This window comes from Bos grunniens, chromosome 19 (assembly GCF_055505025.1).
Source record: "Bos grunniens cultivar Pamir isolate PY7600 chromosome 19, Bosgru_T2T1.0, whole genome shotgun sequence".
NCBI lineage: Eukaryota > Metazoa > Chordata > Mammalia > Artiodactyla > Bovidae > Bos > Bos grunniens.
The window spans coordinates 18,454,760-18,475,286 of record NC_141183.1 but is presented as its reverse complement, the minus strand read 5'-3'; the positions used below and the strand labels follow the sequence as shown (position 1 = coordinate 18,475,286).

The 20,527-nt window shown below is 47.4% G+C and overlaps 1 protein-coding gene across 1 annotated transcript in view; it reads right to left on the bottom strand.

Moving 5' to 3' along the window:
• Positions 1-19,026, bottom strand: part of MAP3K14 (mitogen-activated protein kinase kinase kinase 14) — a 43,658-nt gene extending 24,632 nt beyond the window's left edge. Inside the window, exon 1 of the mRNA XM_086357236.1 lies at positions 18,940-19,026. The gene's annotated coding sequence lies outside the window, so the exon portion shown is untranslated. The remainder of the gene's footprint in view (positions 1-18,939) is intronic.
• Between the last annotated feature and the right edge of the window lie 1,501 nt (positions 19,027-20,527).

Sequence of the window (20,527 nt, the reverse complement as noted above, 5' to 3'; positions counted from 1 at the left end):
CAATAACTAGATGGGTTCTCAAATGTACTTGCCCTATGTCTACTGAGTCAGTCAGTGGGCATTGGGCCCAGAATCTGTACTTCTGACAAGTTCTCTGGATGACTCTAATGCCCAGTGGCCAGGGACTGCCATCCAACCCCTGCTCTATACTGTCAGGCTGTGCTGTCAATACGGCAGCCACTGGCCACATGGCTATTTACATTTATTTTTCTTTTATTTTGTATTGGAGGCTTTCCTGGTGGCTCAGATGGTAAAGAATCTGCCTGCAATGTAGGAGACCTGGGTTTGATCCCTGGGTGGGAAAGATCCCCTGGAGAAGGGAATGGCAACCCACTCCAGTATTCTTACCTAGAGAATCCCATGGACAGAGGAGCCTGGCGGGCTCTTTGTATTGGAGTATAGCTGATTAACAATGTTGTGATAGTTTCACATGGACAGCAAAGGGACTCAGCCATACATATACATGTATCCATTCTCCCACAAACTTCTTCCCATTCAGGCTGTCACATAGCATTGGGCAGAGTTCCCTGTGCTGTACAGTGGGTGACATTCAAATCAATTCATTTAAACTAAAATTTAAAAATCAATTCTTCAGTTATCCTAGCTACCATATAGGAGAGTTCACACAGAATACCTCTATCACTGTAGAAAGTGCTATTAGACAGCTCCTGCCTGAGACCATTACAGCAATGTTTTCTCTGACAGCATACTTTCTCTTCCTAGGATTCTGGGATGGGGATGGGGTTTAGATGAAATGATTGCTTGATTAAACTGGGAGGCACAGAGTAATGTTTAAAATTTGATCTTCAGTGGTGACGACCTTTCTAAAATGTATCATATTTCAGTTCCCTGTTTTAGTAAGGACAGTAAAAACACCAGATTGGGGACCAGAAGATACGAGTTCTAGCTGTGGAAGCTTTTTATTAAAAAGCCACAGGACCATTTTTATTAAAAGAAATCATACCTCAACCTTCACAATATAAAAGACCTGGAAACGTGCAACTGACACGTAACTCAAATTAGAGACAGCTGCTCTGCTGAAGGTGGGCAAGGGCCCCACACACTCAGCTTGCCTCCATCCACCAAGGACCTCTCCAGCATCCTAGGTCTTCAAGGAAAAGAGTTTGAAGACTCTGACCCAGGAAATCATTTGAGGTTCCTTCTAGTTCCCCAAATGCCACTGATTTGTCAGGATTTTTTGACGGCTGGATGACCTCGATTCAGACTGATAGTTAATATTTCCTAAGCACCGTCATTATTAGTGTCAATTTCAGAATGAAAACTGAGGTTTAGAGAAGTTCAGTAGCCTGCCAAAACAGTCACACGGTGACAAACTGCAGAGGTGCAGCTGGACTCATGCTGTTGCCTCTCCAGTCAGCTTGCTTGGCCAAGAGACGATGCTAAATCAAAGTTCATTCCCTTACCCGTGACCAAGCTCACGACCACCATCACTGAGACAATGGGACTTCTCTGTTTCAGCACCATACAGCCAAGCCATCAAACCTTACCTAAGGCATTCAACACTTTAAGCTTTGGTTTGCTGTATATCAAACAGAAATATAGGGCCATCTACAAAATGTTCACTGAGGGGCCAGAGCAGACCAGGGCAAATCCCTCTCATGATATTTCATCTGGAAGCAAAAACTTGTCCTTCTCTGAATGCCCAGAGGAGACAAATAGCAGAAGTAGAATGACTCAACTTCCTTAATAAGATATTAGTTGAAAACCAATCTCTTTCTGCTGCTTCCTCTTTTAAGCCTTCAGCTTGCCTGGCTACTAGGCCACACTGGGCCAGCCTCTGCCTATCAAGAACAAGGGGTGTGCAGGAAGGGGAACCAAGGGCAAGTGCCAGGCACAGTGAGCTGGCCAGGCAAAACAGCCATCTGGCCAGGCAGACCCAGAGATCCCCATGCGTTCCCCAGGCCCCCTTCCTGCCCTGCCGACCCTCTCCAAGCCCCTACCTTCAGTCTCTGTTTCAGTCACACTGATCCTTTCACTTGCCTGAGCAGCAATGGGTAAGCTTTGATATTTTTCCTCTGCTCACTTTGCTGCTTCTGTAAACAGCATCTTCTTCCTTTATTACTGCTATCTGCCAGATCTCACCTTTTATAACCTGTCTCCTCAACGAACCCTTTGCTAGCATGCTCCTGCATTCACTCAGCAGATCATCAGTGAGAGTCTCCTAAGTGTCAAGGGCTGTAATAGTCACCACCATTCATTAAAGGTCTCTGTGCTGGGCACGTGTTAGGTGCTTTATCCATGTAATTGATGAACAACCACCCTGCAGGGTTGATGATATTTTTCAGATGAAACTAAGGCTCTGAGAGGTAAGCTACCTGCAGAAACAAATGAGGCCCAATTTATACAACTAGAGCATCAACATGTTTTTAAAGCTAAAACCAGGACACTCCTGGCCCTTCCTCGGGAACCTAAGCATCCTCATTTTCTTTCCAGGATAACAACTTGTTGGCAAAGGTACCTGCAACTCTAGGAATTGAGCAATATTACTACCCATGTCCATATTACTACCCCTATTTTACCCGCAGGGTCTGCTCACTGTTGGTAATAATTTATTAGTCTGTGTAGGCAGGAAGCACAAGAACTAAAAATGAGGGATCTCATCACTAAGGGCTGGCTCAGCAGTAAATTGGTCAAACTTCTGGTGGAGTTACACCAGTACATGTTCCTGGAAATGTTACCATTTTTAACTAGATAAGGTTTAACAGGTCATTTCATTTTCTTAAAACGATTAAAAAAAAAACAAAAAACCCACACAATACACGCACAAAAAAACAAGAGTTCCAGGAAAGACAGTACCACCTTCACTGAAAGAACCACTGAAGGATGTGCTTTTGGAAGCAGAAAAGTAAACCAGAGAAGAAATGGGATGCAAGAAACAATGGTAGGCACAGAAATTGATACGATGTTGGTCAATTTAATCAACAATTGAATGTTAAAAAAAAAAATCAGTTTAAACCACTTTAAAACATTAAGTTTTAGGGAATTTCCTGGTGGCCCAGAAGTTAGGACCCAGTGCTTTTACTGTCGCAGCCCAGGTTCAATCCCTGGTCAAAGAACCAAGGTCCTACAAGCTGCAAGGCACAAAAAAAATTTTTTTTTTTTTTAAACACATAAACTTCTCTCTAGTTCTATTTACTTCAAAACAAAACTACATTAAGTTTTAGATAATATAGATAAGAAAGAAGTGTGGGGTGGGTTGTCCAGTGGGTAGAGTGATATAAGCTTTGCTATTTTGTGAAATTTACATATGAATATTTTACATTTCATTAGAAAAAAACTATAACTAAGTATGTATGCTAAAATTTAAGAGTAACTAACTATAAGAATAGTAATACAAGTCAGTTTCCAAAGCAAAAGTGTAAAGAAGGAAAAATAGAAAACTTGATTACTCTAACAAAAGGCAGGGAGAGAAGGAAAAAAGAAGCAAAGAAAAAGAACAGTAAGTATAAAATGAGAACACAAGTTATGGTGGCAAAAACAAGCCAAAGTATCAATACATCATTAATCACAATACACTCGCATAGATGAAGATCGCTTCACATTAAAAGTCAGACAATCGGGATTTTAAAAGATCCAGCTAGATGCTAACTAAAAGAGACAAAACAAAATTATACAGAAAGATTGCGAACAAAAGATGAAAAGAGATATGCCAGGCCAATACTCACTAAAACATGTATTATTAATAGCAGACAAAATACTTAAAACAGAAAGATATAACAATCACTTATATGCCCACAAGAAAGCACCTCTAAATCCAGAGGCAGGTTGAAGCTTTCTGAATGAGGAAGGTCTTGCCTTTAGAGTGTCCTGTCACATTACAGAGAATTGCAGGATCTTCTGACAGCGTTCTTTGAACATGTACTGGTCTGCTGGGTGTGGAGCCAGTGCTGAGTGCGGGGTGTATGCTGAGGAAGAAGACACAGCCCCTTGAGGAGCTTACAGTCTCCTGGGGAAAGAGACAAGTAGCTCCTTACAACAGTGATGCGACGACGGGCACGGACACACCGAGATGCAGTGGGAACACATGGACAGACAGTAGCCCCGCCTGTTGGAGATCAGGAAAGGCTTCCTAAAGCAGGGGATACCCGGAGTGGGTCTCAAGGGGTGAGCAATAAGTTCTCAAGAAAAAGGAGTGGGTGTTCCAAGCAGGAGATGGGGGTTTGATCCCTGGGTCAGGAAGATCCCGTGGAGAAGGAAATGGCAACCCACTCCAGTATTCTTGCCTTGGAAATCCCATGGACAGAGGAGTCTGGTGGGCTACAGTCCATGGGGTCACAAAGAGATTGACAGGACTGAGTGACTAAACAACATTCCAAATCGAGGGGGCGGCAAAAGTTAAGGAACAAAATGAGTCTCTGTAGGAGTTAACAGCTTGAGGTTGCTGGTGAGCAAAGCTTGTCGGGAGCTGCAGGAGATGAGGCTGCAGATGGAGTTCAGGTACCAGACCATAGGACTGTGCTTGATCCTGATCTACCCCTAGGGGTGAAACTCTCGGCAGAGCGAGAGCAGTCTAATTCAGGGGCAGGGTTCCAGGTGGAGGAGCCTACAGGGTAGGGGCAGATGGTGGAGACTGGGCATTAAATGAAAACCCTCCACTGGGACAGAACCCACTCCCTCACCTGCCCAGCCCGGGCCGATAAAGTCACAAGTTACACGCCTCTGTAGGGATGGCGAATTTCCCTTTGGCAGAGAGATGAAGTGGGCATTGGGACCTAGAAACAAGACATTGCAGGAAGGAATGAAACTCAGCTGCAGGAATCTCAAAACCTGCCTCCTCGCCAGCTTGCGGTCTGCTTCCCAGGAGAGCAATTTCTGCCTAAGCATTTCCCATTAAAGAGGAAATGAAATGTGAATGTACATTAATCATTAAAATCTTACAGGTCAGTTATGAAAAAGAAATCTGCCATGCCCACAAAACTCAGTCTCGCTGCCAATTCCATAGGTCACACTGCCGGGTAGATGAAGTGTGTGGAATAATATTTATGCCCATTCCCAGTTCCTACCACATGTCAATGTTAACTAGCCCCACGTGTGCTGAAACACTGCTGTCTCCAGGCCCTTTCCAGTGTTTAAGGCACGAAATCACCGCACACCTGTTCTATTACCACAGGCCTTACTCACGTTCAGCTTCTCCCTGACCCCTCCCATCCCACACTGAGGCCAAGCTAATCTCAAATCATCATGTCCTTAAGATAACCTCAAGCTGAAAGACATCTGTCGGCTATGCATGGCTTACGGCCCGGTCCCAACTCTGTGGTCCATAATCTCTCACCACTGTTTCCCTAAACAAAGGGTTTGGCTTTGGCCAGTCTGAGCTCTCCAGACCCTGCTGGCTACTCAGATCTACAGTCTCCGTGTGCACCTCGTCCTTGTGTGGGCTGCACTGCCCATCCTGCTTACCCTTCCCAGGCGAAGCTCAGGCCTTCCACGTCCAGCGTCCCTTCCGTTGGCACCCGGCCTCCTTAATTCTCCTCACCCTTATTCCCTTTACTCATCATATGAAGTAATCTAGATAAAAGAACTCTAAGTATGATAAATCATCATACACCAAGGGAAGATAGCCATTTGTGCACACAACTCCAGAACTGCAATCTAGGAGGTATGGAGCATGTATGTAGAAATACAGGAAAAGATGTACAAAGATGTTCAGTGTATCTTTATAACAGTAAAACACTCAGATAACAATGTCTAATTACATGAGAGGATAATATTAAATAAGTCATGGCACAGCCATTAAAAACATCTACAAATAATATCTGGCTATATGGAAAAATGCTTATGGGATACAATGTTAACAGAAAAAGGATACAGAATTATAAACTCTTGAAAGTCTCTTGGACAGCAAGGAAATCAAACCTGATTTCCTTAGTCAATCCTAAAGGAAATCAACCCTGAATATTCATTGGAAGGACTGATGCTGAAGCTGAAGTTCCAATACTTTGGCCACCTGATTCGAAGAGCCGACTCATTGGAAAAGACCCTGATACTGGGAAAGATTGAAGGCAGAAAGAGAAGGGGAAGACAGAGCATGAGATGGTTGGATGACATCACCGATTCAATGGACATGAGTTTGAGCGAACTCCGGGAGATGGTGAAGGACAAGGAAGCCTGGTGTGCTACAGTCCATGGGGTCACAAAGAGTTGGACACAACTGAGCGACTGAACGACAACATGATCCCACCTAGCATGTGTCTGTGTATTTTATCAACATTTATAAAAATGCTGAACGACAACATGATCCCACCTAGCATGTGTCTGTATATTTTATCAACATTTATAAAAATGTAGACACTTAGCACAGATATGCAGCAATGGTTCTCTCTTGGTGGTGTTTTAATATTCTTTATATTTTTCTAATATTTTCACTTTTTTTTTTTTTTGCAGTGAGTAGGTACTGCTTTTCTCAGTCTTCATTTTTCTTTTTTGGTCATGCCATGCTGCTTGTGGGATCTTAGTTTTCTGACCAGGGATAGAACCTGGACCCTTGGTAGTGAAAGTGCAGAGCCCTAACCACTAGATTGCCAGGGAATTCCCTCAGTCTTCATTTTTTTAACAGATGTTTCCAAGTGGCAAAAATAAAATACAGAAAAGATATACAATGAGAAATATAAGTCCCTCCCACCCTTCTCCCATTCTTCTGAGGGGATCCCATTACCTATTTCTTACATGTCCCTCTAGAGATGCTCTCTCTGGGGTATTACTTTTATGGTGAAACCAAGCTAAAACCAAAAGAGGGTCTCTCGATATGGAATGAGAATTTAGGAGGCATCGGGTCCACATTTGTAACTGGGGCTTCATAAGTACTGGATGGTTGCTTCCCCCACCTGCACACACACCCACACACACACACACACAGAGGAAACCTTGCCAGAACCCCTGGGGCTGATCAGTGAGTTCTGGCTGCAGGGCTGTGAACACAGAAGCTGGAGATGGGTAAGCTCGTCCCTCCTGGTTTTGGTTTTCGTTTCACCCCCTTTCTTGTTCTCCCCGGGGACTGTGAGTTTCATTTGCAGTGACTCAAGAAGCAGGAGGATGCTCACAGATGGGTCCCCAGCTCTGATGGCCAGCGCTTCCCTGCTTTTGCTTTATAACCATCCAATGACAAGCTTAACGCAGTGGTGAAGATGCCAGATGTAAGGCATGCTCGTGGGCACGCGTGGCCCCATAAAGAATGGGAAACAAACGGTACAAATGAACGTATTTCCAAAACAAAAATAAGAGTCACAGATGTAAAAAACAAACTTATGATTACCAGTGGGGAAAAGGATAAATTGGAAGTTTGGGACTGACATATACACACCACTATAAATGTGAATAATTAATAAGGACCTGCTACATAGCACAGAGAACTACTCAGCACTCTGTAATGATCTATACGAGAAAAAAATTGGAAAAAAAAGTGGATATGCGTGTAAAAAAAGAGCATATGTATAACTGATTCACTTTGCTGTACAGCAGGAACCAACACAACATTGTAAATGAGCCATACCCCAGTAAAAATTTTAAAAAAAGAGTGGGAAACCGCAGAACTGGACCTGAGAGGAAAACACCGGCCCCTCTTTGGCTGCTTACATCTGTTGGCAAGGCCTCGGCTCTGAATGGACTCAACAATGACCTGCCTGTGCATGATGAACCAGAGCCCAGGATTCCTCAGCAGCTAGAGCTGAAATCAGTCCTCCTGTGGACATCTTTGGGTGTTTTCAACAACCTGCTGCTGTATGTCTGCACAGAATTACATGCTGGTTGTCAATAATAATAAAAATAATAATGGCAGCTAAGATTGTTTGCTATGTATTAGGTATATTAGGTAATGTTTGCTATGTATGCATGTGTATTACTCCTTGAATCCTCACAATACCTCTACAATCATTCCCCTTGTACAGAGGGATAAACTGAGGCTCAGCAGATCAGGTGATCTGCCCAAGGTCACACTGCAAGGAAGTGGCAGAAGCAGGATGTGCACAAGGGTCTCTTTCACGTCAAAGTCCATATTCTTAACCATGACACTTTATCCACTTTCAAATGATCCAAGTTTTAAAAACTGGGACCCAAATGGAGAAGCTGCCACAAGCCAAATGTTTGTTAGTGAGAAACCCAGGGACTGACCCAGGAGGAAGCATCTCAATTAGGAAGCATAAGCACAGCCGGCCTATGTTCTGGAAAAAGCAACTTTAAAATGGCAATGGGGAACAAAGACTCCAAGCTTGTGGCAGGCCTGTGTTCCTTAGCCCACCCGTGCTTACCTCAGCTGGGCCCATCCCAGGGGCCAATTCTACGACAAAGTTCAAATTCATCGTTCATTTTATAAAGCCTGGCTCCAGGTTTCCTGAGCCTAGTTTATCATTTGTTTGTCTTTATTTTTAATAGCAAAGCCTTGAGCATCAATTACTAAATTCATAAATGTGGTTATTACTTGGTCCCCAGTTTCCTGATATCGGATATTGTATAAACCTTAAACATATTATAAGGACATTTTCAATTCAACTTTCAAATCTTTTGCATGAGGAGAGCCAATAGCATATAGAAAAGATGCCACTGGAAGCATCACTGATCCAGAGACAATTATGGGACTGGTATGCAGGAGGATGGAGGGTGTAGTATTGAGAAAAACCCTGACCACATGCGTACTTTGTTTTATCCAATATGTAGGAAGCAATTTTTAATGTATGTTATGTCAAAAAAATTTCATAGAGTCACTGCAATCTGCAGGTTGGGATATCTGGTGTAACTGAGTGCCCTGATGAAGTGGCAGCTGCAGTGTGAACCACTCCATCATGACCAGTTTCTGATGACAGGGCCATAAACTGCCCTCCACACCAAAATCAAACCAAACACAACCGGCTTTCTTTGATGAGTCAAAACACACTTCTGGATCTTGCCAAGCCTTAAGGTCATCACCGTGAGCAAGGTCTGCTTGTGAAAAACTTGTTATTTAACTTTTCAGATTGAGTTCTGAGAAAGGAGCAGTTCCCTGGGCTGTGGTCAATTTCCACTGCAACACAACCCCTCCCACCTCGGTTGGTTGGTAACTCTGCTTTTCACAGGTGGGACTGGCTTCAGGCAGGGTCTACCTGTTTGGTTGGGGAGTTGGAAAGAGATGGGCTCAGCCTCTTCGGCAGGGAAGAGGCTTCAAGTTCATTGTAGTTATTGGTGACTGGTTCTGAAATTGAGGAACTAGTTTGAGGAACTTCAGAATAAACAAGAAACCCAAACAACTTGGCTTTCCACAGAAGGCTTCCAACGCACGGGGGTATATGAAAGGAAGGACAAGGTCCCTTTGGCAGTGGCACCAGACCATGGCCTTGAACCCTGACCATGGCCTCGTTTCAGATGCTGTCCTACACATCCTTTGACAGACTGGCCTGAATGGACATGTCCCTCGAGGACATGTCTCTTTCTAACATGGGGTCACATTCTTTGTCCTCCCCCAGGACAGAGGAAGGGGCTTGGGACCCACACTAAGACAGGGAATATTCCCAGCGGATCCCAGATCAATTCCTTGGTAAAGGAGGGGGCACCAGGAGCCAGCCTGTGGCGGCTTAGCCTCTCTCAGGCCAGCACGACCCAGAAAGAGGAGCGTGGATTCTAGTTTTGCACTTCCATGCACAGCCAGCACGACCCAGAAAGAGGAGCGTGGATTCTAGTTTTGCACCTCCACGCACAACAAACAGCCAGTGGCTACCACGCTCCAGGTGCTGCGCTGGCCACAGCAGACACGAGGGTGACCAAGGCAGAAATGGTCTCGAGTTCTCACTGTTGGAACCCAGTCACTGAGACCCACTGTCATGGGTCAGGCCTCAGACCATCTGCCTACGCCTCTGTCTGAGTGGCCCCAAGCATATGGGATTGGTAAGCGCAGCCACTGTCCTCTCCACCCCAGCCTGGAAGGCTAGGATAAGTCAGCTGTGTCTTTAACGGCCTGCTGTTTCCTGGTGGCTCAGACGGTTAAGTGTCTGCCTACAACGCAGGAGACCCAGTTTCGATCCCTGGGTCAGGAAGAGCCTCTGGAGAAGGCAATGGCAACCCACTCCAGTACCCTTGCCTGGAAAATCCCATGGACGGAGAAGCGTGGTAGGCTACACTCCATGGGGTCACAAAGAGTCGGACATGACTGAGTGACTTCACTTTTCACCTTTTACTTACTCGCTGTCTGCTTTGGCTCTGAGCTACGTTCCAGCACATTTCTACAAGACAGCCTATACCTCCACCATTGTGCTCCTTTCCCCTGGAGTGCTGAAGTTTCCAGACTGCTCTCAAGCTCCTATTCCAAGAGATACAAGGGCCCACGATGAGAGCAATACTGTGGGTGTGCCTGCCCAGACACGCTGGATGGGAAGGCGGGGCTCCTCCCCACGGGAGCTGGGGCAGGGGAGCCACCATCCGAGGGGACTTACTTAGCCCCCTCCAGCTCCCACAACCATGGTTCGTAATTTGGCATGTGTAATATGTCTGCCTTTATGTCCATCTTTCCGCCACCATGGCAAGCTTGTCGAGGGGCAGCACCTCAACAAAAGAAGGCTGAGTGCTAAAGAATTGATAGTCTTGAACTATGGTGCTGGAGAAGACTCTTAAGAGTCCCTCGGACAGCAAGCAGATCAAACCAGTCAATCCACTCTGAATACTCATTGGAAGGACTGATGCTGAAGTTGAAGCTCCAATACTTTGGTCACCTGAAGTGAAGAGTCAACTCACTGAAAAAGACCCTGACATTGGGAAAGACTGAAGGCAGAAGGAGAAAAGGGTGACAGAGAATGAGATGGTTGGATGGCATCACTGAGTCAATGTACATGAACTTGGGCAAACTCTGCTAGATGGTGAGGGATGGGGAGGCCTTTCATGCTGCAGTCCATGGGGTTGCAAGGAGTTGGACGTGACCTGGTGACTGAACACACACACAATGTATCTGCCTTTATGTCCATCTTTCTGCCACCACAGTGACCTTGATGAGGGACAGCATCTCAGCTGTCCTTGTTTTCAGATGCTAGTGCCTAGCAGAGCCAGTGGATTTGGTCCCCCTGGTGAGCTCTGACTGGGAGAAAGGATCCCTGATGTACTCCTGCAGGACAGAGGGTGCCATAGGCTCTGAGACCCCAGGCGGTGCAGTCGCCTGGTGAGCTGGAGGGAAGAAGTCAGCTCCATGCACACAGCATGGTGGCTGTATTATGCCTGCACCCCAGCAAGGAGGAGTCCTGCAAGCTGGCTACTGAGCCACCTTTGTCATCCTTTCTCCTAAATGCTGGAGAAGGAAATGGCAACCCACTCCAGCATTCTTGCCTGGGAAAACTCCAAGGTCGGAGGAGCCTGGCAGGCTACAGTCCAAGGGGTCACAAGAGTCAGACACAACTGAGCAACTGAGAATGTACGCTCACTCCTACATGCTCATCGAGAGAAACACATGATTTCCAATTCCCGAGACGATGACCCTTCTGAACTGGATGGCATGCATCTGGGCTCAGATTTGCATACATGTGTTAGACGGGAGGTCACACACAAATCTCTGCCTTTTACATTCATCTTTTTTTTTTTTTCTTTTGGCCACATGACGGGGAGTACAGGATTTTGGTTCCTTGACCAGGTATTGAACCTGTGCCCTCTGCAGTGGAAGCATGGAAACTTAACCACTGAACCACCAGGGAAGTCCCTTATATTCATCTTTGTAAATCTATTCCTGCCTCTCAAAGTACAGCATCTCCCAGTTGGGACTGCTGAGCGTGGGCTCAAGTTATCTGGTTCATCCAACCTAATTTCTTGGGCTAGAGAAGTCCATTTCTAATCTTAATTGGCAAGAGCATCCTCATTTGAAGCTGGCAAAGCCTCCCTTTGTCCCAAGCCTCCCAGCTCTCCCTAGTAGTGACGGGACTAATTCTGGTCTGGTAAAAGGAAATGTCAAAGACGGCAGAGCACAGTGGTGGATCTCAGACAGGACAACTCTTTGGACTTAGAGGGGACATTAGTCAGATGTGACATCAAGCTCTGCCCACAAGGGAGAGCCTCTTCACTGAGAGGACCTGGATGGATCCAGAGGGAATGATGCCCAACTACTCTGGGTCTTTGGGCCACTTGTATGCCATGGGCCATGACAGGAAAAAGATACAGAAGACCTTCTTGGCACCCGGTGGGTTTGCAGCCTCATAATCAATCATTCATAGCTACTGAAGGCCCACCTCTGGGTAAGACACTGCCTGGTGAGGTAGGTCAGTGCCCTACAGGCAGAGACAACCTTTGAAACTTCCAGGTAACCCTGCCCAGAATTGTATTTTCTTATCAACCTTCACCTCCTGTGGTTACACGAACCTCATGGTACAAGAGAGTGTCAAATAAATAGCTTTCTGTTTACTTTTTCTTAGACTCAGGGTGGCTATTGCTCTGGCTCCACCCTCCCCAGGCCTGGCAGAGCTAGAAGAAAGGCTGAGTGTGATGGGGTTGGGTGGGGATATGGAGGAGGAGTAACCCCTGCTCCGGGAGTATCTCCTTCGCTCAATGGCAGCACAGCACGGCACAAAGAGCCTGGACTTTAGCTCAGATCCTGCAATTAACTAGCTGTGTGGCCCTGGGCAACTCACTTAACTTCCTGAGTTCACCATTTTCTCTTTTGTTAAACAGAGAAGTGTGTAAACGGTTATGATCACTTCCAGGCTGTAACTCAAAACATTTCTTTCTTTTTTAAAAAATACATATTTTTATACTTTTATTTATTTATATGGCTGTGCTGGGTCTTCGTTGCTGCACGGGCTTTTCTCTAGTTTCGGTGAACAGGGGCTATTATCTGGTTGTGATGCTCGGGCTTCTCACTGCAGTGGCTTCTCCTGCTATGGAGCATGGGCTCTTGGGTGCACAGGCTTCAGCAATTGTGGCTCCTGGGCTCTAGAGCATAGGCTCAATAGTTGTGGCACACAGGCTTAGTTGCCATGTGGCATGTGGGATCTTCCCAAATCAGGGATCAAACCCGTGTCTCCTGCATTGGCAGGTGCATTCTTTACCACTGAGCCACCAGGGAAGCCCAACAGCTCTTTCTTGACAGAGAGGTTCAGGCCTAAGGTCATTTAGCCATGCCCACCCAAAGTGACTGCTGGCTAGTCTAGATGGAAGAGGTGTGGGGAGGGGGCTGGAGAGGAGTCTGCGATGGATAAATGAAACAAGGTAACACTAGCTCTTCCCCTGTGGTTTCAATAAAGTCAAGCCCACCTGGACACTGAGAGGTCTCTGACCCTCAGCAATAAGTTCAACACCAACTGTATTGGTCTAGAACAGAGAGTCTGAAACAAACCCCGTGCCTTGAAGGATACCTGGTCATGGCTTTAATGGTAAGAGGGTCGGCAGAAAGTCCGGCAACCAGAAACTGCGTGGAAGAGATGGCTCAGGAGTTTCCTTTGCAGCATCTTTCTGAATTGAAACACTGGCTCCAGAAGTGTGGCAGGCTCAGAATTCGCAAGTTTCCAGAAAGCCAAGGTCCAATCCAGCCTTTCTAATCCCTGGAGCTCTTCAGAGCCTCCAACTCAGGTGGTAAAAAGGAAAGCAGGTAGAAAAGGGTTCCCCGAAAGGCCTTTCACACCAAAGTTGTGGTTTGTATCTTTCTGCTTTTTGCCAAGGGGTTTCCCAGCTCCCTGGAGCCAAAGCTCTCCTAGGGCTTCTTTGTTGACTGTCATTGGAAATGGGCCATTTTCCACCCTCAAGGTGGTTGGGCTCAAAAGCGTGGTGACACTGCTGATCTGGGCTCTCTGCCGGGTCCACATGACCCCCCTGCTGGGGGAGCTATTTTTCTGTCGTTTGGCAAGCCCTGGGAGCCCCTAGCTGGCTTCCTTATCCCCCCTGCCTCCAAAGCCCCTGGACTGAAATGAACATGAGCTTTGGCAGACAGCTTCTCCACAAGGTCTGCTCAAGACTTCCTGTGACTGAGCTGGGGAATAAATCGCATGTCACCTACACCCCTGCAAGTGTGACTCACCTTCCAGAGAAAGTGCTCTGCTCACCTAAGCAAAGCTGCCTGGAAAATGACTAAGGCACCTATCAAATGCAGTCTGTGGGGCCAACCAGTTGCCGACCTGGGCTCAGACACACTCTGCCTCTCACCTCCAGTCTGAAGTCAAGTGTGGAGTTGCCACTCCAGGCCTGCTGGTTTCATTTTCATCTGAACTGTTAGCTCCACACGAGGCTTGACATCCGGTGATCTATTTTTTCTAAAAACTAGGTTCACTTTAGAAATGACTCTTTGGCCATGAAGACAGCTTCCCCAAGAGAAAACAAGATGTTATTTAAAGGGGACGTCAGCCTGGTGGGAGCTTGCATTTTTGTTTTCTATTAAGAAAGGGGGGGAGAAAAAGAATTTAAAATGTAATGTGAAACTGTTTTTTTGCTTTTTTTTTCCCTTGGGTGATTTAAAGGGAAATCTGAGAGTCGCTGACTGCGGATTGAGGGCCCCCAGACCAGTGAAAAGATGACAAAGGGCAGGGTGCCACACGGTGGTGGGAACCTTGCCCCACAGGACCCAGGCTTCCCTTTTAGTCTCCCGAACAGAGAGGAACAAGTGTTTGTTGACTTATATTGTACACAGTATTTTCCTTTTTTCCCCTCCAGAGTTAAGGCTGAGACTCGCTTCACTGTATGGGGGACACAGGAGGGCCCCAGAAGGCCCAGCTGTACCTGCCCCTGGGTGGCGGCCGAGGGTGCCCCAGGCGTAGGCTTGCCAGCTCTGAGCAGGCAGAGCTGGAGCCTTGTTAGGTTCCTTTGGAGGGTGATGAGGGCAGAATTTAGTGTAAGACAGGGAGAACATGACAGCTAGAACCTCCAGATGGAAGAAATGTCCCAGTGGTGGTCCTGCTGAGAAAATGACAGGCCCAGTCAGGCAGCCTGACCCTTCCTGACATCATCTTCCAGAAAACAGGTCCAGTCAAAGTGGTAATCGCCAACTACCAGTACTGCGATTACCACTACAACCACCAGCCACATTTACACCCATTGTGTCCTCTGGCTTATTCCGTGCCGAGCTCAGCACTTTATATATATTCTCTCATTTTCTACTCAAAACAACGCCACGAAATGTTTACAGATGGGGCGCCGGACGCTTAGAGAAGTGAACTGATTTGCCTGGTGTCACACAGGCAGACGGCGGCAGACTTGGACCCGACCTGGGTCTCTCTCTGACCCGGCAGCCTGAACCCCCACACAGGGCACAAAGATGCCATGGACTGGCTCTACCGCTCTGGGCAGGTTGCTTGACCCCTCTGCTTTAATTTCTGCCTCTGTAAAATAGGGATCAGCAGACTTGACCAGAGGATGTGCTCTTTATCTTTCAGACTTTTCGTAATAATTATTATGGATAATAAGTATCAACTCTTAATTACTTGATAACACTTCTGAGTTAATCCTTGTGTACATAAATAGAAAAATAAAGCAGCTACCCTGGTTCAGTTATATTCAAGATGGACATGTTTTGGAAACAAACAAAAAAAATCCCAACTTATCCTTTTATATGTAAGTTAGTAGAAAAAGCACTGAACTAGACGTCAAGAAATGTGGGTTTCGATTCTGGACGTGACACTGATTTCCTAAGTAATCTTGTCCACTTGCTCTCTCCTTACTAGGCTTCATGTTCCTGATCCTGGTCCCTGCCTTCCTTTGTAGGACTGTGAGGAAACACAGAGAATGGCCACAAGGATCGTTACTCTCAATGCCATATAATCTCAAGGGATTCACACCAGTAGGATAAGAGATTAAATGATATAAAATAGCAAGAAGAGAAGGGGATCTTTTTACTGAAGTATAGTTGATTTACAATGTTGTGTCAGTTTCTAGTATACAGAAAAGTGATACAATTTTATATATACATATATATGTATTTTTTCCCATTAACATTTATTACAGGATATTGAATATAGCTCCCTGTGCTATACAGAAGGACCTTGTTGTTTATCCAATCTTTATGTAAGAGTTTGTATCTGATGGTCCCAAACTCCCAATCTACACCTCCGCCCCCATCCTCTGCCTTGGCCACCATGAGAAGGGGATCCTTTAACCTAGAATACAATGAAGGGCACACAGGCCACTGAGAAAAGTGACTCTTCTCTGCATGGTCACTCAGGTAGTTAAGACAAAGCCAGAACTGAAGACCCCAAAGCCAACAGATGTTCAGTGCTTCGCTCAGCTCAACTGAAATGTTCTACTACTCGATCTGCCCTGTGTTTGGCCTTCCATTTCTAATTGACTGCTTTCAACATTTCAGTCAGCACCACCCAGCAAATGCAGAGCCTTCACACGTGCATCAATTTAAAAGCTCACCTTCCCCTTGAAGGTGCTCAACCCCTACTACTTTCCCTGCCCAGGGATCTCAGCGTGCGGAGGCCAGGGGGAGCTGGCTTATCCTTAAAGCTTCCCAAATCCACTGACAGGGAACTGTCCCCCCACCCCCCACCACTTTCACACTGGTGTCTTCCAAAGTGCCCATAAGGCTCAGATGTTTCCAGTTTAACTGAAATACTAAAATGGGGCAAACAGGAAGCATCAGATACAACTGCGGTAGTGACTTATTAATCATGAAAGCAGAATTTTAGTTGCATTTTAACCTTTTGCCAGGAAAAAAAAAAAAAAAACAGCTCTCAGATGATGGAAGCCATTGATAGAAAGAGGCTCCCTGTGTGTGTATCAAGCTAACTTACACTTTTAATTTAGGGCCGAACTTGGTTTTAAGATTTCTTAACTACCCTCCCAGAAAGACCATCTGTTAGGTCAACCAACATGAATCTCTCAGCTCTTCATCAAGGGAGGCAGGCCTGTTAGGAAAGCTCATGTGCTGTCCCTTGAGACAGGAAAAAAAATAGGAAACTAAAAGTGACATCGCAGGCCAAAGTGATGGGACACTCTTAAGAGGGGGCCAACAACGAGGAGAACAGCCCTGGGTCAGTCTTTACCCATCTCCCGTCTCTACAGATCTCACACCAGACGCTGGCCAGGATGAACCGTTACCACGCACCAAACAAAACCCACAACAGTTGCCTGGAGGTGGACAACCAATCAGGGCAAGCCCGCTTCTCAACATTCAGTGATACACAAACACTCCAAGCAGATCACAATGGAGTCAGTGTTCAATAGGAGAAACAAAATGAGGAACCAAACCTCCGTCTGTGGAGGCGAAATGGCCAAGCAGACATTTTTGTTTAATAGATGAGGGTTCATTTGGCAGGGTCTCTGTCTGTGGTGCCGCTTGCTCCCACAAACTCTAACAGACAGCACCAGGGGCGAAAAACCCCCTTTCAGAACTACTCCTTATAACCTGAACACAGTCAGAAGGGGACTGAAGCTTGGTGGCTTACTGCTGTCTGGTCTCACCAAAGAGCTGGAACACGTACCTGGGTATAGATTTCTAAAATTAAAGTCAGAGATGAGTACTTTTATTTTGAGGCCTTCTGAGAAGTTCACTACCACACCCTTCAAAATAAAAGAGGATGTCCTCAAGGCATCTGAAAATCTCAGAGGTCTGGCATCACTGCACCAAAGGAACGGACTTTGACATCACTTAAAAAACACCAAGAGTAAATCCAAACACTTTGTAAGTGAGACAAGCACCTGTTCTCTCATGTTAAGAGCATAAATACCACACCAAATATTTCTCCCCGTGTCCTGCACCAAGTTCCATAACGTGGTTCTGCTTCAAGGAAGGAGCTGGGGAAAGACTCCAGTGGCCCAGATTACAGTCGTCACCCTGAGTCTCAACTGTGAGGCACTGGGTAAGAGCCATTTATCCACCTCCAGTCCCTGCCAAACACACACCTGCCTCAGGTGCCTCACCTCTAAAACAGGACAATATTATCTATCTTATTACACACATATCTGAAGGAAAAAGGTTACAGGTATGAAGATACTAAGTAAAAAAAAACACATCACTAATGTTAAGATACTATCTCCTAATCTTTCAGAGAGACCATGTTTCTAGTCAGGGGGTTTTCAACATTTATTCCTGGAATAAACTTCAGAAGGCTATTTTGTATCAGATCCCACCTCTCACCATTTAACTTCACTTGCTTTTTGAATTCATCATCAAGGGACGGCATTCATTGTCCTCCAGTTAAAACAATTTATATCACAGATTTCTGTCTCTTTTCTCCACTCATTCCCCAGTCCACCCTTTAGGACTGGGAGCCACATTTTAACTTCAATTAGGAAACAAACTGCTTTTTCTTAAGTTACCCGGCACAGAGGAGGATCCTGGGCAAGTGGGGCTCTTTACAAGGGGCCTCCTTCTGCCTGGTGCCTCTGGCTGCAGGCTGCCAGGGCCACGATGGACTTCCAAGATGGGATATTTTATCTGAGCCGACAGAGGAAGTCCTGAGTGGAGTGGCAAGAATTATCGAGGGGTCAGGGAGAGAAAGGATGCTGCGACCAGCCAGCACTGCCCCGCTGGGTGCTAATCGGAGGCTCCATCTCTTCTCCCAGGCTCGGGGTGTGACCCCGAGAACTTCCCAGGAAAGACCTGAGGGTTTCACTGCCTGGACAGGTGGGAGGACGCAGGGACCCGGCAAGCTGGGGCGTTCGGCACCTTAAGCCCAGTGCCGAAGTAAGCCCTCATTCTGGAGAACATCCAGGGAACCGAGCAGGACGGGCAGGCCTGGGCGGTGGGGCAGCCTGGCGCGGGGAAACAGGGGATGTCGGGGAAAGGGAAGGAAGGGGCCCTTGAGCGCGCTTCGGGAGAGCGTGGGGCCTGCGGGTGTGCAGGGCGAGCCCGGCGTGCGACCGTGGCCCTGGCGGCGTGAGGGAGGGCGCACCGGCGGCCAGCTGCCACAGCCGAGGACCGGCGCGAGTGGGTCCCCGGGCCGCGCCGCCGACCCCACCATTCCGATGCGGCGAGCCAGGCCGCAGCCCGGCCCCGGGTTGAGGAATGACCCGTCCTCTCTGCCCCTCGCCCCGGGACTCGCTCTAGTCACCTACCGGCCGAGCGCCGATCTCCCCCACCAGCGAGTGTCGCGCTCGCCTCGCCCTCGATCTCCCGCCGCCTGTCGCGGACCGCTGCTCTCTGGGCCCACGGTCGCCCCGCCCCACCCCGGACCCCGCCCCCTCGCCGCCTTCCCGGCCGCCCCCGGGGCCACGCCTCCACCCGCGGCAGAAAATTTGCCTCGCTTCGCGCCTCCTTGCTTTGGCCGCACCTAGCTTCTGGCCCCGCCCACTCCCCCAATCTTCCAATGAGACGGCGCGTCCCATCCAGTTCCTTCCTACCGCCCCAAGCAACGATTGGTTAACGAGGCCCTGTTTCCAGAAATGGGCACTATTTCCGGACAGTGTTTATAGCAAAGAAATGGCTGGGCCGACGGATTGACAGAAGGCGGAGGCGGTTGGGGTGTTGGTGGAACCACACATGCGCGCTCGGCTTCTGGCAGTCTTACCGGTTGCGTTCCTCTGGAGGTTACGGGAAGGAAGGGCCAGTGTGCGCATGCGTGGGCACTCCCCAGCCTAAGACCTGGTTACCTAGGAGACCGCGAGGCGCAGTCTCCCCAGGTTTTGGTTGTGTTTCCTCTTTGCTCCAAGCCTTGGCGGCTGAGGCAGGTGTGTTGGCTGTTGGGGGGAGAGAGGCGGGGCGGGGCTGTGTATTTAGAAACATTTTATTGAGCACTTACTGTGAACCTGACACTGTAGCGTCTCTGAGGCTAAGATAGGTTATAGTGCCTGCCTTCGAGAAGCTTGGGGAGCTAAAGGCTTATACAGGTTACACCTGTGTGTTGAAACCCTTATCTGGTGAGAGCGTGCGGCTGGCGTGGTGCAATCCCGTCCCACAGTCAGAGAAGTAACCTGGTGTGAGCGCTGCGTGAAGCCTCTCTTCTCTGGGTTTACAGGTTATGGAGCCAGAAAGAAGACTAGAGCTTTACTTATGTATAAAAAGGTCTTGGAGTCTGAATATGCACCAAGGTGTCAACAGTGCTTCTCTGAATGGGGATGGGGCGGCCAAGGGGTTGGGGAGTTGGTTTAGGGAGGTATGGCTATTTTTTATTTTCTAACTTTTGCATTTCCAAATTTTCCAGTGTTTCCACGGTGAGCTTGTTTTTTATTTATGATAAAGAAAAAAATTCCACACTTAAAAAATAGTTCGCAAAATAAAAGATATGACGGTACCTGGGCACTCCCCCCCATCAGTGGTCTAGGGCAGGCAAGTGAGGTAAGCGGCTCTAGTGGTAGAGGTAAGCAGGCCCCATTCAAGGCCGCCTGGAGAAATAAGGATTACCCCATCTCTAGACGGTGGAGCCTGACGGGCTGCCGTCTACGGGGTCGCACAGAGTTGGACACGACTGAAGCCACTTAGCAGCAGCAGCAGCAGCATCTCTGGAAGCCTTGGAGCAAAGACCTGCTCAGGTTTTGCTTTTTTAGCCTGTACCACGCAGCATGGGGTATCTTAGTTACTTGACCAGGGGTCAAACCCGTGCTCCCCCTGCATTGGAAGTGCGGAATCTTAACCATGGAGGTGCCAGAGAAGTCTCAGGACCACTTTTTGGACAGTCGTTCATAGCTTGATGTATGTTTCTGGAGA